The sequence below is a fragment of the Giraffa tippelskirchi genome, chromosome 10 (assembly GCF_054371585.1).
Source record: "Giraffa tippelskirchi isolate mGirTip1 chromosome 10, T2T-mGirTip1v1.2.pri, whole genome shotgun sequence".
Classification (NCBI taxonomy): Eukaryota; Metazoa; Chordata; class Mammalia; order Artiodactyla; family Giraffidae; genus Giraffa; species Giraffa tippelskirchi.
In genome coordinates this window covers 138473020-138491227 of record NC_137284.1, presented here as the reverse complement: position 1 = coordinate 138491227, position 18208 = coordinate 138473020, and the positions used below count along the sequence as shown (strand labels likewise).

The window sequence follows — 18208 nt, the reverse complement described above, 5'->3', positions numbered from 1 at the left end:
GAGTTAGACACAACGGAAGTGACTTAGAGCACACAAGCACACACAGTGTGTATAAGTGTGTATCGTAATACTTTGGCTTTCTGTAGTCCACCCTTGTGAGATTTTTAGAAACAAAACTGTCCTTAATTTGTTCATCCCTAATACAGAACCTAATATATAGCAGGTCCTCATTAAGTATTTGTTAACTGAATGAATAAATGACAGGGAAAGAAAGAAATATACAACAAAGAAAATTTGCAACTCCCTCTACCACCACTAGAGGGAACCACATCCCCGTCAAGATTATTCTTGGAGCTAATGAATTTTTTTTTTTTTTTCAAATAAACAAGGCTGTTCAAATCTGAGAAATCTTCCAGACTGCATTATCAAACCCACCCAAGGGGACTGAATTTAAACCATTCCTAACAGTGAAATGTGTCTTCTGTGATTAGACAGTCCCAAGATACCGCATCTTATTCAAATTCACTGAATATCTGCTACATTCAATCTGACACTGATCAAAAGCAGGCTTATTTGTTATCAAATTGTATCCTGTGTCTGTGTCTTGCCTCCACAACAGGCGAGTAAGCTCATGTTTAAGCTCATTTCTCTCTAATTAGCCAGCTCAGTTCTAATCAGTAAAGGAGTGTGAAAATATTTAATTGAATGAAAAGGTTGACATTCTCCCTTGAATCGTGGTATGCTAAGAAAATCTAATATGCAAAAATTCAAATATACAAAACACAAAAATTATGTGCTTACAAGAATGTTCTGAGATTTACAGACAATTTCAACACAAACGTACAATAGAAAGCCTCTCCTGATACACTTAAAATATGATCTTGTTTGTAGAATTAAGGGGGCAGCCACTTTTACAAGGGACAGTTATGATTTAAATAGTGACAGGCTCTTGCGAATGAGACCTAAGGGGCAGACGAGCCCACTCAAGATGCACAGAGTTGCTTCCAGAGGAAGGCGTGACTGGAATGTGTTTGATGTTTAAAAAAAAAAGGAAAGGAAGAAAAAAACAACAATGGTGAGAGAGCTACTTAGTTGCAGAGCTGCTGTGTCATAGAGGCTGTGATACATAAGAAAGAAAGTCAGGAATGGCACTTCTCAGCCTCCAGCGGTGCCCACGAGAGGCATGGTGGCTGCTAGAACTCAAATCTCAGCTCTGCCACTTGCTGTGTGACCTTGAATAAGTTACTCAACCTCTCAATGCCTCTGCTGCTCCATGTGGAAGTAGGGATGCTAATTAGGACCACCTGTTAATGAGACAATGCATGAAAAGTAGCTGAAATAGTACCTGGCACACAGAAAAGAAAATAGTCACCATTACTCATAAGCTCATTCAACAAATTACACAGAAAATTGTCAACAAATTGCAAGCACAGAGTAGATACTAGGTAAGCGTAGGCTGTTATCATATGAGGGTAGGGCCCCCGACAGCCCATTAGTGTTTTGATCCTCATGAAAAGTGTGTTCCCATTACACGTAGGTGGTCATGACCTACACTATAGCTTGAAAACACCAGCTGTGACGATTACACTGGTTCCTCTATTCTGATTCATTTCAGTAAGTAACCTTTTGATAGTAAGTTGGCATCCTATGTAAACATTTTGCTAAGGAGAAAATGCACTAGTGAGCTGATACCAATATAACTAATATGCCACCCCTTATCCGTTTAGGCTGGAGAAGGAAACAGCAACCCACTCCAGTACTCTTGCCTGGAAAATCCCATGGACAGAGGAGTCTGGCAGGCGGGATGGCAAAGAGTTGGACACGACTGAGCAACTAACACTATCAGTTTAGGATACAAAATAAGGGTATATTTCCTTTAATGTTCAATTTGGGACCCAAGTCCCTACCTGACCAAATTAACAGGAATTAAGCCTTTCCAGGGATCTTTTCCCATAAATATTTGTAACGAAACAGAGTTCTTTCAGTTCAATCAACAACTATTTATTAAGCACCTGCTATGTGGTAGGCACCACTGGACACTATAGTTGAATACTGTAGTGAACAAAACAGTCCTTCAGAAACCCTGCTTTCATGAGGCTCACATTCTGGTGGAGGAGACAAATGATAATTAGGGCATGAGTTAAATAACATCATAGCTGGATAGTGATGTACCAAGGAGAAAAAAGCAAGCAAGAGGGATCTGTGGGGGAGGGGGAGGTGATGTAAATTTCGGTAGCGAAGAAGGAAAGTCTGGACCTAAAGGAGCTGAAGGTGGCATCCGTTGGTCTAAGAGCCAGTTGACCTTACCCACTGAGAGTTTTAGGAATTCAGATGTTCCCCAGACTGGGTCTCCACAACTGCTCACCCCAAGCCATCCCTCCCGCTGAACTCACAGGCATCAGGGATGCCCCATGACTGCCAGGACCACGCCTCCCATGTGCCTCTGCATTGTCCTCACCCCAGATCCTCATGCCCTGCATCCCCCGCTACTGTTACCTGTGACAAAGATGAAGGCTGGTGGGCCTGTCTCCCATATCCTCCACAGGGCAGGATCCTCCACCCACATCTTTCTTCCTCCCCATCTCTCTCAGTAGGTCCCAGCAACCACAGAGCATCCCTCCCTCTCCTGCTTTCGACCACAGAATCAGCCACCTCCTGAGATGACAGGCAGAAAGGTCTTCATGGCCCAAAAAGATAACCCCCAAATCAAATACTCTGACACTGATCTGATGCCTATGGTCTGGGGCAGTCCATCTCAGCCACAGGCACCTTCTTATAAAACAATTCTGATTTGGAGGTCAGTCAACATTTTCTGTAAAGGGCCAGATAAGAGACTTCCCTGGTAGTCCAGTGGTTAAGATTTTGCCTTCCAATACAGGGGGTTCAGTCCCTGATTGGGGAGCTAAGATCCTTCCCACATGCCTTGTGGCCAAAAACCAAAACATAAATCATACTATAACAAATTCAATACTTTAAAAAATCTTCCACACTAAAAAAAAAAAAACCTTTAAAAAAACTAAAGGGCCAGGTAGTAAATTAAATATTTTAGGTCTGTGAGTCACATAGGTTTCTATCCCATATTCTTACTTTTGTTTTACAAATCCATTAAAACAATTTTAAGGGTTCTAGCTCATGGACTGTACACAGACCACAGGTCTTCGTTTCACAATCCTTGTTCCAATTTCTTTGTTGGTTATCAACAATAATAGTTTTTCCCCTTGGTTTATAAGTCAATCTTTTGTTGATTTATTTTTGTTGGTTTAACATTAACAATGTTAATTAACATTAACAATGATCCACTGCATCAGATAATGTATCAGTTGTAAAACCTGACACATAATAGGCATTTACTTTGTTGCAGGGTGAAAAAAAAATGTATTATTTGAATGTCAGGTACCAAGGTTCCTCTTGAGGAGGCAACGGTCTTCTTTGAGAAGACCTTGATAGATTGATCGCCTTGGATGTGATGGGTGACATTCCACGGGCATGGCTGGGATACAGAGTTACACTGTAGGAGACATCAGTGAGCAAATGAATACTGGGGGAAAAAGTAGATGGGCGGAGAGGGGAAGGGAAAGATGGGTGTTGGACAACTTGGGAGGTGACTGAAGCCCATGAAGAACCGTGGACAGGGACACAGTCCTGTGGCCGAGTGGCCAAAAGACCGTTTTATTTCAAGGCTGAATAACATCTCATCTCAAGCTATTTGTATTGCTGTAATATAAACTCTTCTCAGATCCCAGACCTCCAGTTTGTGTTTTTTCTTCACCAGTAGGAATGTGGGTAGCTTCAAAACAGGATTTATGTGAAGATATAGATGAGATCAAAGATCTGGGCTTGGAAGGCAGCTCTGCTGATCTGGCCAGCCTGCCCCTCCTGAGATCAGCTGCAGCTGCTCCACTCCAGATTGGAAGGCCAGGGAGCAAGCTTCTGCCTGGCCTGGCTCAACAGGATACCGACACAGCCCCACGGTATCTGCTTCCACTAGGGGAGGGGTAATTCCCCCCAAGCAGATGAGGGTACTATGACAAGGAAGATGGGGACGCAAAACAACAGATGCCTGCTACACCCGCATCTCCCGTGAGTGGTATCTGAAGAATGAGGGGAAGAGGCAGGGACCCACATTCTGGTCATGTGCAGTAGGAAGGGAACAGCCACCAAAAATGAGAGTTCAGAGGAGACAGGAGCTCAAGAACCAAAGGTGGCCCTGAGAAATGAGTCCCTAAAATGTACATAAATCCTAGGAGAGGTCACTGGGATTTCCCCAGGATGTTGAAGGGGCTTGGGAGTCAATTTTACGAAAATTCTAGGTTGTCTATTATTTCCCCTCACCCACCATCCCTTAATTTGTGGCTCTACTGATCCTGGGAGATTAGGGATCAGGCTTGAGCACAGTGGTAAAGAATCCGCTTGCCATGCAGGAGATGCAGGTTCGATCCCTGGGTCAGGAAGATCCCCTGAAATGGCAACCCATTCCAGTATTCTTGCCTGGAAGATGGACAGAGGAGCCTGGTGGGCTACTGTCCACAGGGTGGCAAAGAGACGGACACGACTGTGCAGCTGAGCACACATATACTTGATACATGCTACAGGGTCAGAAACAGCACCTCTGAGGTCACTGCCTGAGCAGCCAACCAGCTTCTCCTACTTAAATGCAAAAAAGGAGTCCATTATTTAATAACTCTTATATCAGGAAGTCCTTCAATATATGAATCCTAGAATTTTGGAATTAAGAAAGGGTCTTTTGAGATCTTCCATTCACCCACTTTATTTACCTGCCCATTGGGATTCTAAGCCAGAGGTTCTCCAAGTGTGACTCTCAGAGCAGCAGCAGCAGCATCAACCTGGGAACTTGTTAACAATGATAATTCTAAGGCCCATCCCTGATCTACTGAGTCAGAAATCTGAGAGGGAAGAGAAGCAATCTGTATTTTAACAAGCCTTCCAGACACTACTTGTGCAGGCTTAACTTTGAAAACCACCAGTCTGTGGGATTTGTCCAAAGTTAACGGAGTTCATGAAAGCGCCAGGAGAAGATTTCAGCTCATCTATCTTTTATGTCTCATTCAAATCTCTCCACTGAAATCTGGTCATTTCCTTGCTTTCTGCACGAATAGTAATATTTTGTTTCAGTCCACCCTGTACCTGTGCCTCCAGAGTTAGTCGATTTCTACCCTCTGCCCCTAGAATTTTGTCACCATTGCAAAGATTTATTTTTCCTTGTTTCCACAAAGTCAACCCTGACTTATTTCCTCTGAGATCACGAGGGAGGACACAGTCAGCGTCCAGTTTCTTCCCCAACCATTTTCTTCCCAGTAACTTCAATGACCGTGTCTCAAGTGGCTAGAGTTCTAAGACACCTCTTAAATTTCAGTGTTTCAGGGTCATTCAGCAAAGGACCTAGGGACATTTTCTGGCCTCACAATGCTGCCCAGAATCATGGAAGAGGCAATGTACCGCCTCGAGCTTAGCCCAAAGAAGTGCACACTCACTTAGGCTTATATCAATTGAGTCATTTCTTCCACCACAATATCTTCTCAATTTTCTCTGAGTTTACTCCCTTCCCAGCATCGTAACACCCAATTCCTGTGAGCAGCTATGGAGACGTTATAGGAGAGGTGGAGAGAAGAAGCCTTCCAACAAGACCTCTAGTACTAATGTAGATACTTGCCCTCAAAGGAATCCACAGTCATCTTGTTCTTGTTGGATTTGGCCACCTTGTGACATACAGCATTTTCCTATGACCACTTAAATGTTTCCATTTAAGTGGAATCTTAATCTGGCCCCTCCTAATATCTTGGCACCCCTCAGGGGATATCCCACCACATCAATAACGGAGTTAAATATCAAAATCACACAAGTCATAGGGGAAGAGTGATGGCTTGCTATGGTAGCTACTAGTTTCAGGAAAAGTGATTACAAGCCATCACCAGGCACCCCGGTTAAGGGCCTTAATCAAGAAATCCAGGCTGCTGGAAAGCTGAGAAACAAAGGGAAGAGACATATCAGCTAAAGCTGGTTTAAAGACAGAGCTGTCCAACCCCCAGGCGGAACACCCAGGCTTACATCCTTCAGATGGTCAAGTGTCCTGTTTTAGGACCGCTTCACGGCTTGTTTCTCCCTCCTCCACGCCACATTTGCAAGGGACAGCCCTGACGCTGTGATCCTACCAGTCCTTTCCCTCCTTTTTACAAAAGTTTAAAACAAATCTGAGCTCATACACTATTTTCAGAACATCTTCCCTTCACAGTATTATCTATAACATATTTTTGGGTCATCATGTATTTTTTATTATTGTCCATGTAGAGTCTCATGGTAAATACATAGGTATCATAATGTAACCAACCTGTTCTCTATTTGGAAGCATTTACATTCTTGACTGTATTGCCTTTGTAGTGCATTCAATCATTTATCAATATAAAATTAATTACATTTGATGCATTTAATATTCTGGTCCTGAATCCTACTTTGTATGGTTTTAATCTTAGTACATATGGATGTGTTCCCTTTGATTGCATTTGTCTCTGACATTTCTGCCCATCCCATTACTTCTCAAGTTTCTTTGTCATCTTCACTTTCTGTTTATTCATTTATTTATATTCATTATATGATATCTAGCTGATATATTCAATTTATAAACAGCTTAGGGCCCAAACTTCTTTTTATCCCCACGTCATCTGAGAGTCTTCTGTCTCTTGATAGAGATCTTAAAGCCATTCATATCTATCATAACATGACAACAGTTTTACCTGATCTTTGTTCTGCCAATTTATTTTAGAATTTTTATTTGTAATGCTTCCTGGTTCTTTCCCTTTTGTTTCTCACTAAAGTAAACAAGTTTACTCTTTTTTCCCCACTCATGACTTGGAAACTGTATACTTTTGTGTTTTTTACTTGGACTTATTTAATTTAAAATGTATAGATATAGTTGAACTATACCTTTTTCATTAATTTAAAAGACTATATAAGTAAATGGAGAAGGCAATGGCACCCCACTCCAGTACTCTTGCCTGGAAAATCCCATGGGTGGAGGAGCCTGGTAGGCTACAGTCCATGGGGTCTCTAAGAGTCGGACACGACTGAGTGACTTCACTTTCACTTTTCCCTTTCATGCACTGAAGAAGGAAATGGCAACCCACTCCAGTATTCTTGCCTGGAGAATCCCAGGGACGGTGGAGCCTGGTGGGCTGCTGTCTATGGGGTAGCACAGAGTCGGACACGACTGAAGCGACTTAGCAGAAGCAGTAGCAGCATGTAAGTAAAACATAGATATATTTGCATTTAAAAGTTCAAATAAGACCAAAGTATGTTCATAATGGATAGGAATATTTTTTAAAAGAATGTATATATATGTATAACTGAATCAGTTTGCTGTACATATTGTAAATCAACTATGCTTCAATTAAAATAAATTTTAAAAAAAGGAAAAAGACCAAAGTATGTAAAGTAAAAAGCAAGTTCCCCAGTCTCATGGCTCTTCCTACAGAGAATCACTAGCCTGACTTTGATGAGCAATTCTCCAGACCTTTCTCTGTGAATGTGTGAGTGTGTTTATGTGAACAGATTTGTAGACTTTTAAAAAACACAAATAGGAACAACATACATTGATTACTACTTGCTTTTTTCATGTAATACTGTATTTCTTTATAAATAAATATACAGTGCTATGTCAGTACTTACATATGTGTCATTTGTCATAAAAAGTCCATTATACAAATTTTTTTTTAACTCTCAAAGGCCATATTTTTTTTTTAAATCTTTATTTGGCTGAACTGGGTCTTAGTTGCAGCACACGGGATCTTCGATCTTTGCTGTGTAGTTGCAACATGTGAACTCTTAATGGTGGCATGTGGGATCTAGTTCCCTGACTGGGGATTGAACCTAGGCTCTGTATTGGGAGCCTGGGGTCTAAACCACTGGACCACCAGGGGAAGTCCCCATTGTATGGACTAATCTCATTTACTTAACCATTTCTCTACCCATAGACATTCATATTGATTCCTATTTTTCACTACTACAAACAAGGCACTAATAAAAAAAATCCTTTTATATACATCTCTGTGCACCTGTGGAAGTATTACTATAGTGTTAATACCTAGAAGTGAAATTACTTAGTCAAAAAGTATACACATTGAAGTTTTTAATATGTGTGCGTGTTAGTTGCTCAGTTGTGTCCGACTCTTTGCAACCCCATGGACTGTAACCCACCAGGCTCCTTTGTCCATCAAATTCTCCAGGCAAGAATACTGTGATGGGTTGCCATTTCCTTCTCCAGAAGATCTTCCCAACTCAGGGATCGAACCCAGGTCTCCTGCATTGCAGGTGGATGCTTTACTCTCTGAACTACTAGGGAAGTTTTTGATAGCTATGACCAAATCATCCTTCAAACTGTACCATTATATACTCTTAAAAACTCCATGGGATTACCTGTAGCCTTACATCCTTACTAATTCTGGGTTTTAACAATCTTTAAAAGATCTGCTTATCTGATGTCTGAAAAAGCTATTACAGCATTGCTTTAATTCCTAGGTCACTGAGTGACAGTGAGGTATGACTCTTTTCATGTTTATTGACCATTTGGTTCTTTCTATGAACTCTCTGTACTTTGCCCTGAACTCCACGTACTTTGCCCTGAACTCCATGTACTTTGCCCATTTGTTACATTATTCATCTTTTTTCATATTAATCTGTAGGTATTAATCCTTGGTCTGCTATATATGCGGAAAATATATGTTCTCAAAGTCTGTGGCTTGATTTTTAACTTTATGATGTTTGTCCTACAGAAGTTTAATATTTTGTAGTAATCGTATCTGTGAGTCTCTTCCTTCAAAGCTTACTTCCCTACTGCACAGAAGTTTTAACAAATTCATACAGCCAAGTAACCACGATCAGAAAAAAAGATATGGAATGGTTCTATAAACTCCCGAATTCATTCATTGCCTTCTTCCCATACCCAGCCCCATGGCAACCATGGACCTGTTTTCAAACATTTCTCATATAAACAGAATCATAACTTAAGTAGCCTCTTACCTGACTTCATTCATTGAGCATAATGCATATGGAATTCATCCATGTTGTGTGTATTAGCTATTTGTTCTGGGTTTGTTTTGTTTTTTTACTGAATAGTACTCTCTTGTATGGAATCATCCCTCAGTAACAGTGGGGGATTGGTTCCAGGATGGTCCCCTATACCAAAATCCAGGGATGCTCAAGAACCTCGTATGAAATGCTGCAGTATTTGCATATAATCTACATACACCCTCCCCAACACTTTAAATATCTCTAGATCACTCATAATACCTAATACAGTATAAATGCTGTGTATATAGTTACCAGCACATGGCAATTCAGGCTTCACTTTTTGAAATTTTCTAGAATCTTTTTCTCGAATGTTTTTGATCCTCAGTTGAATCTGCCAGTGTAGAGCCCCACAGATACATAGGGCCAACTGTACTACAGTTTGTTGATCCATTCACCAGCCAAAGGACATGTGGGTTGTTTCTGGGTTTGGGCCATTATGAATAAAAACATTATGAACATTATGAAAGGTTTTGAGGTGAATATAAGTTTTCATCTCTCTTGGTTAGATACCAGGAAAGGGATTGCTGGATCATATGATATGTATGGGGTTCCTTGGTGGCTCAGTGATAAAAATCTGCCTGCAATGCAGGAGCCTCAGGAGATGTGGGTTCGATCTCTGGGTTGGGAAGAACCCCTGGAGGAGAGCATGACAACCCACTCCAGTATTCTTGCCTGGAGAATCCCGTAGACAAAGGAGCCTGGTGGGCTACAGTCCATAGGGTCACAAAGAGTCGGACACAACTTTAGTAACTCAGCACACACGCACTCATGGTATGTGTAGGCTTAACTTTGTAAGTTATCAAACTGTCTTCCAAAAAGACTAAATTATTTTGCACTCTCACCTGCAGTGTATGAGGAGAGTTCCAGTTGCTCTGCCCTTAGTATTGTCAGGTTTTTAAAAAACATTCTAATAAATATACAATGGTACCTCATTGTGGCTTTAATTTGCATTTCCCTAACAATGACGCTGAGCATCTTTTGTTATATTTGTCTTCTTTGGTGAAGTGTCTCCTTAAATCTTTTCTCTATTTAAAATATTGGGTTGCTTATTTTTTAGTATTGAATTACAAAAGTTCTTTATATTTTTTCAGTACAAGTCCTTTGCGAGATATGTAATATGCAAATATTTCTCCCAGTCTGTGGCTTGTTTTTTCATTCTTTTCATAGTGTCTTCTGCAGACAAATATTTCATTTTGATGAAGTCTAATTTACAATTTTTTTCCTCATGGCTTATGCTTTTGGTATTGTATCTAAGAAATCTTTGCCTAACCCAAAGTTCACAAAGATTTTGCTTTTCCAGAAATCTTATGGTTTTGAATTTTACATTTGGGTCTATAATCCATTTTTTATTAATTTTGTATCAAGTGAAAGGTCTGGATTGAATTTTTGTATATGGATTTTAATTGTTTGATCACCAACCATCGAAAATACTATTATTTCTCTATTGTTTTGTGTTTGCACCTCTGTCAAAAACTCAATTGGCCAATTTGATCTATTTCTTGAATCTCTCTTCTGTTCCATTAATCCTGGATTTATCTTTTCATCACACTCTCCCAATCACTGTAGTTTTATAATAACTCTTGGAATCAGATAGTGTGAACTCTCCCACTTTGCTCTTCTTTACCAAAACCATCTTGGTTATTTTCGTTTCTTTGTCTTTCTGTATCAGTTTTAGATACAGTATCTAACAAAAATAATAATCCTACTGGGATTCTGATTAGGCTTGCATTAAATCTATTCATCAGTTTTGGAAGAATTAATGTCTTCCCAATATTGAGTCCCCCAATCCATGTAGAAAGTATGTCTCTCTATTTATTTATGTATTTGCTGTCTTTCATCACCATTTTATAGTTTTAAGTATACAGAAAATGCATATTTTTAAAACGTATACTAAATATTTCACTGGGGGATACTAAAACGGTAATGTTTTTGGTGGTAAATAATAATTTTTAAATTTTTTATTTTTAATTGTTCATTGTTAGTATATAAACATACTATTGATTTCTGTGTCCTGCAACCTTACCAAAATTACTCATTAGTTCAAGTGACTTTTCAGTAGATTCCTTTGACTTTTCTAAATAGACAATCATGTCTGAAAATAGTTTTATTTCTTCCTTCCCAAGCTATATGGCTTTTCTTTGCCTTATTACACTAAGTCCTCCAGTATAGTGCTAAATAGAAGTAAGAGAGTGAACATCTTTGGCTTGTTTTCAATCTCAGGAAAATCATTTGGTCTTTCATCAAGTCCAATGTAGGGTTTTTTGTAGGTGCCCTTTATCAAATTAAGGACATTCCTTTCTATTGCCAGTTTTTTAAGAGTTTTTAACCACCAGTGGATTTTTACTTCTGTTAAGAATTTATTCAACATCTATTGAGATGTTTATCCCAGCAATTTAAATTTTGTTTTTATGCTGAGATCTCTAATCCACCTAGTATTTATTTTTTTATATTGTATGTGGAAGTGACTGAACTTTATTTTGCTCCAAATGACTAAACTAATTATTGAAACAATTATTGAAATTGCCTATAATTTCCCCACTCATCTGAAATGTCACTTTTATCATACATTGAACTCTCATAAATACCTCTGTTTCTGTACCATCTCTTTTGTTTCATCAATTTATTGGTCTACGCTTATGCCAGTCTACACTGAATTAATTACTATATTTGATACGTTTTCGTATCTGCTAGAAAAATGTTATTCCTGCCATTTTACTCTTCTAATGAATCTCAATCAGTTTGCCAAACTACGTCAGAAACTGGTTGATATATTGTTTGGGATAATATTAAATTTATAAATTTGGTGGAATAATTACCTTGTAGCACTGAGATTTTCTGATAAGAAACAGATGTATTTCTCCATTTATTCAGGTCTTCATTTGTGAACTTTATTCTTTTATATACTTTCCTTCATGAGGATCTTTATATATTCACCTTACCGATATCTTACTAGTTGTAGTTTCTGACATTTTTGGATTTTTCCAAGTAGATGGAAATATTTGCCAAAAATAATAGTTTTGTATCTTCCTTTCCAATATTTATATTCTTATTTCTGGCCCCATCTCTTTTTCATTACTGCATTGAATGGGGACCTCAAGTTCAATGCTACATAGCAATGGCAGGGGCTACACTTGGGGATTCTTCCTCATTTTGATGGGCATGCTTCTATTATTTCATGAATTAAGCATTATGTTTGTTGTAGATTTTTAGTAGAGACACCTTTTCAAATATAGGACATTTTCTTCTATGAGCTGTTTACTAAGATCTCCATTTTAAACTATATGTATTTCATTTTATCAGCCACTCTTTTCTTGGGCACTTGTTGACATAGCCATCTTCTTTTTCTCCTTAGTGAACACAATGAATTCTATTCATGTATTTTTCACTTTCCAACTATTCTTTCTCCCCTGGTGGTGCTCAGCCACTTAGTCGGGTCCAACTCTTTGCAGCCCCATGGACTATAGCCTGCCTGGCTCCTCTGTTCATGGAATTTTCCGGGCAAGAATACTGGAGTGGGTTTCCATTTCCTACTCCAGGGGATATTCCCGACCAAGTCTCCTGCATCTTCTGCACTGGCATACAGATTCTTTACCTCTAGTGCCACCTGGGAAGCTTTTGTTCTCCCCTGGGGTAGCTCAATTTGGACAAGATGCAATGTTGGTCACTCAGTTATGTCTGACTCTTTGTGATCCCATGGAGTGTAGCCTGCCAGGCTCCTCTGTCCATGGAATTCTCCAGGCAAGAACACTGGAGTGGGTAGCCATTCCCTTCCCCAGGGGATCTTCCTGACCCAGGGATCAAATCCAGGTCTCCCACATTGCAAGCAGATTCTTTAGTATCTGAGCCACGAGGGAAGCAGTACGAGAAAAGACACAGTAGACAGTAAATCTGTGTACCCTGCTAGATTTAAAATGCTAACAATTTATTTAGAAAAGTTGTATTTATGTTCATAAGTGAGATCAACTTTTTTTAGAGCTATGTTCATCTGATTGCAGAACTGGGGTAGTGCGCCTCTCTTAAACAAACTGGAAAGCTTCCAATCTGTTCTATGGGCTAGAATCATATACCTATAACATGGGAAATATCTGCTTTTTCGTTTTAGAAGTTCTAGATTACAAAACTGCTTGGTTCTGGTGCTTTTTTGGCGGAGGAGGGGATAAATTTTAAATTACTTTTCTATTTATTTTAGGTGATAGTCCACAAATTTTCTCCTTCTTGTTGAACCAGCTTTAGTGATTTGTACTTTCATGGATCAAAAATGTCATCTTAATTTTACATTGCATTTGTTTAAAATTGTACATAGCAATCATTCAGTTTTTTCCACATTCCTTGTTCCTTACATTATTTATATCTGTCTTCACAAAGAGTAGTAATGGGCTTTAGTAGTGAAGTCCAATTATTTAAAAATTCCATTAATTTCTATTTTTATTCTTATTCTCTTTTGTTTTACTACTTGGGGTTTATTTTTCCTGTTCTTTTTCTAGCTCTTGAGTTAAATGCTTAGTTTGTTTATTTTCACAATTTCTTTTTTCTACAAACACTTGAAGCTGTAAATCTTTCCATTTGGACCACTTTGGCAGCACTCACAGATCTCAAAATGTAATGTGCTCATTTGTTCATTTCCAAGTAGTTTGTAATTTCAATTTTAATTCCTCTTTAATCGAAGTTAATTAGAAACGTGTTTTGTCTGTTTGTCATTTTTACTATTTTTGTTGTTGTTAAACAATAATTTTATGCATATGGCTAAGTTTGAATGCTTAACATAAAATGTTAAGTTTGAGTGACTTCTACTTTTTTGAATCTATTGAAATTTTCTTTGTAAATATTCCATGTAAGTTTTTAAAATGTGTATATCTCTCCATTATTTCTTAAGTATAAAGCTTCTTAAAAATTGAACCTCCCAATCCTTTTATTTTCGTACTTGAAATGTAAATTTGGTTTTCTTTGTTACATCTATTACTCAGTCTAAATTCTTGGATCATTTTGTTTTAGGTAGGCAGCATATAGGTCTTTAGGGCTTGGGGTCTTTTCTTTCTTTTCCAATCTGAGGGACTCTGTCTTTTCATATGGTTACTAAATCCATTCACATTGTGATTATGGACTAATCTGTGCATCTTCTGTGTATTCTGTTTACAATACTTTGTTATTACTTCTCCTTTTTTCTCATTTCCCCTTCTGTTGAAAGGATGATGTTTTCCTATTTAATATTTTTTAATGGCTAGGAAGTTAGACATCCTGTTTCATTTTTTCCAGTGGTTACTCTATTTTTGAAGCATATATTAAACTTATTTTATAAAATCAATATTTTCAATTACCGAGTATAACTAGCTTCTCTCCAAACAAGTCAAGAACCTCTTCATGCTTGTATTTCTCTCCGTTGCCCTGCCACCTCCCAAGTAAAGGTTATCAGGGATTTTAACTCCAGATTACGCACTCAGGCTCTCACGCGGTCTCTTTCCTCACTCTCCTCAATCAACAGTGATTTTAAACATGTTTTGCCGTATTTTGTCACCAGATTTTGTGTTCCCCACACCTTCCCCTTTGATTGGTTTTTCATTTTCCCGGAAATACACCGTTTAACTGTTTTTTCCAGAGAGGGTGCCTGAGTGGCCTATTTTCTGACCCCTTCCATTCCTGAAAGTGTTTTTACCGCGCTCTCACACTTGGATGGTAGGGTTCCCCGCATACAGAATTCTCCGTTGAAAACCATTTTCCCTCAGAACCTTGAAAGCTTTGCTCGACCTTCTCACTGCTGCTGGAGAGAAGCTTTGACTCAGTGGCCACATACGCACCGTTCTCCTCCTCAGGGACTAGAAAGCAGACTACAAGGGGAGTTCGCCTGAGTGCTCTCCGGGCCGCTTCGCCAGCCACTTCTCAACCACTCACTCGTTCGGCAAGTAGTTTTTGTGCATGTCGTGTCCCAGGCTCTCTACTGGGATTTTTTGAAATGAAATATTCCATGCACACAGAAAAGTATAGGGGATATATAACACAGCAAACAGGATTGTACCCACCATCCATACTGACAGATCTTACCATTTTGCCTTACTTGATTCAAGTTTCTTAAAAAATAAATAAAACACTAAAGAATCTGTTGAAATCTCATCCCCTTTCCTCTCACACCAGAGATGATTACTGCTTAAAATGTGTTTATCATACCCATTCACGGATTTTATTTTTGATATATGGATATATATGATGGATAATACATGAATTAAAAAATTAATAACTCATATAGTGCTTACTATCTGCCTGTGGATGGTCTGATCACCTTACATATAATAACTTCTTGTCACTACAGCCCAAGGAAGTAGGTACTATTATTATCTCCTTTTTACAAATGAGAAGTAATTTAATTAAGTCTCATAGCTGATCAGTTAAGCGACAGCAACCAGTGCCTGAGAGCCTGGCTGCAGAGTTTGTGCTATTAACAACTATAATCTGCTAATTTAATAATAATTCCCATGACTTAATCTTCACACGTGTGTCAACTGCTCAGTTGTGTCTGACTCTGACCCCATGGGCTGTAGCCCACCGGGCCACATACATGCTATCATATTAGACAAATTCTTCTAAAATCTTGGGGGTTTTTTCCCTGCCCTATTTACTGAGCATAAAACATTATCTATGAGCTAGCTGGGTTTTTTTGTTGTTGTTCATCATTTATTTTTACTACCGTATAGTATTGCCTTGCATTTTTATCAATATTTAGATTGCTTCGAAAATTTGCAGCAAATGTTCCACTGAACATATCTGTAGCCATCTCCTAGGGCTAACAATCAGAGTTTCTCTAAATATTTACCAAGGCATGATATTTCTAAGTCACAGGGTATGTACAGTGTCATCTTTACAAATTATTGTCAAATAGCTGCACCAACTTATATTCCTCCATGTGAAAGGGGAAGGTCCCATGTCCTGTGCTGAGATTTGAATCTGACTTGTTCGACTCCACACATATTGCTGAACTGTTGGGCCATCATATTATAAAACCTCCACCTACTTTTTTCTGCCTCAATATAGACAACTCAGTCAAGCCTTTGCTCTCAGTCTCATTATGTAAAAATATTTATTGATAATTTACCATGTGCTAACTCTTCCAGTCAATGATTAATTTTTAAAGCTCATAACAGTACAGGCACTGAAAAGTATTTGAAATTAATCAAAGGCTCACCTGATTTTCATAAGGTCATGAATACTTTGCTTAGGCTTGTAAATTAACTTGAGCCTGAATGTAGCATGAAAGAAGTTCAGCTCGATCTAAAAGAAACTGACAGCTAAGAACATAGGAGTTTTATTAAGAATTGAAATTGAATCTAAAGAATTATATTTAAATTATTAGATTATATGAAATAGAAAGTATTCAATGTTTATAGCTTAATATAAACTGGAAATTTAAAAATATTTAGATAATGACTTATTTTATCATTATACTAAAATATTGAACAAGAGAATTATATATGGCATTTGAGAAACTCTACCAAAAGTAGAGTTTCTTATCCTCCAAAAACATACACATAAAAATATATGCATGCATGCATAAGTTGCTTCAGTCGTGTCCAATTCTCAGTGACCCCATGGACTGTAGCCCACCAGCCTCCTCTGTCCATGGAATTCTCCAGGCAAAAATACTGGAGTGGGTAGCCATTCCCTTCTCCAGGGGAATCTTCCTGACTCAGTGATTGAACCCAGGTCTCCTGCATTTCAGGAGGATTCTTTGCCATCTGAGCCACCAGGGAAGCCCATAAAAAATATGTAGTGCTTTTAAAAAGACCCTTTTATCCTGTTGCCCAGTCAGGCATGCAGACCAAACTGCAAACTGCAAAAGCATCAGACTCTTAGATCCAAATGCCTGCTCAGCATCCCCAGCATGTCTACAAGGCACTTCAAAGTCTCCAAATACAAACTCCCACTTTCCACCTCCTACATCTTGCTTCCTCTCAAGTCTTCCTCATCTCAAAATACAAAGTATATTCTTCCCGTTGCTGGGCTGAAATCTTTAGAGCCATTTGTGAGTCCTCAGCATCTCTCCTGCCCTATATCCAACACGTCAGCAAGCACACATCTTGCACTGTTCTGCAGAAGACATCCAGACTCAGGCCACATCTCACCACCTTCACTGCCCTCACTGTGCTGGCACTGTCACCTTTGGCTTGGGTTTCTGCAGTGGCTAACTAACCCGTCACCTGCTTCCAGTCTTGCTGGCACTCTAGTCTGTTCTCCACATAGCAAACAGGGTAAACCTCTAAAGAGTAATTCAAATCATATCACTGGTTAAAATTCTCCCTAAAACTTTCCATCATTCTTTCTATTGGTTTTCAAGGTTCTACACGACCAGCCTTCCCACTCAACCAGATCTCTGAACTCATTTAACTCTTCCCATGCTCTTACCATCTCTTCCTCTTCATTTACTCTGCAACAGCCTTGTGGTGGCAGGATAAGGGTGCCCCTAACCCCCAGAACCCACGAATATGTTACACTATTACAGTAATTAGACCAAAAGGTGACAGTGGTTTGGATTAGGGCACTGGAAGGGAAAACACAAAAGTGAATGGTCAAGATACATTTTGAAGACAGAATTAACTAAACATGAAGATGAATTAAATGGGAGGGGTGACAGAGAGGGAGGTGTCAAGAATGACACCCAGTTTCCTGGCTTGAGGCACAGGATGTATGAAATGGCTATTTGCTGAGACAGGGAAAAATACAGGAAGATTAGATTTAGGGGTAAGAAGAAGTCAGCTTTTGAATATATTAAGTTTGAGACATCTATGAGACATCACAGGAGGGATGGGGAGTTATCAAGTAGTCACATGGATATAAAACTACCTGACATCTCTGGAAAATATATCTGGTGTAAAGATTATAATTTCATAAACTGTCAGTATACAGGTGTACTTAAGTCATGGAAAATGTTAACAAGTACCTAGAGAATGTGTAGAATTAACAGAAGAGGGATTTGTATAGAATTCTGTAGAAATTTACATTTTAAAGCTTAAGTAAAGGAAGATAAATGAATAATTAACACTGAAGAGGAACAGTTAGAAAGACAGAAGAAAGCCCAAAAGAATGAAGTGCTACAGAAGTCGAAAAAGACTGTCTCCAGGGTGACTCAACTGCTCTGAAAGATCTGTTAACCTGATGATTCGATTTAGCAATGTGGAGGTCAATGTTGATCTTGTTTTCTTTT

The 18208-nt window shown here is 38.8% G+C and overlaps 1 protein-coding gene and 1 long non-coding RNA gene across 2 annotated transcripts in view; one reads left to right on the top strand and one right to left on the bottom strand.

The window, feature by feature from the left end:
- The window catches only part of LOC145524549 (uncharacterized), a 349726-nt gene that overhangs the window by 288397 nt on the left and 43121 nt on the right, over positions 1–18208 (top strand). Inside the window, exon 9 of the transcript XR_014067656.1 lies at positions 7062–7194. The gene's annotated coding sequence lies outside the window, so the exon portion shown is untranslated. The remainder of the gene's footprint in view (positions 1–7061; positions 7195–18208) is intronic.
- The window catches only part of LOC145524552 (uncharacterized), a 35444-nt gene that overhangs the window by 10835 nt on the left and 6401 nt on the right, over positions 1–18208 (bottom strand). The window lies entirely within an intron of this gene.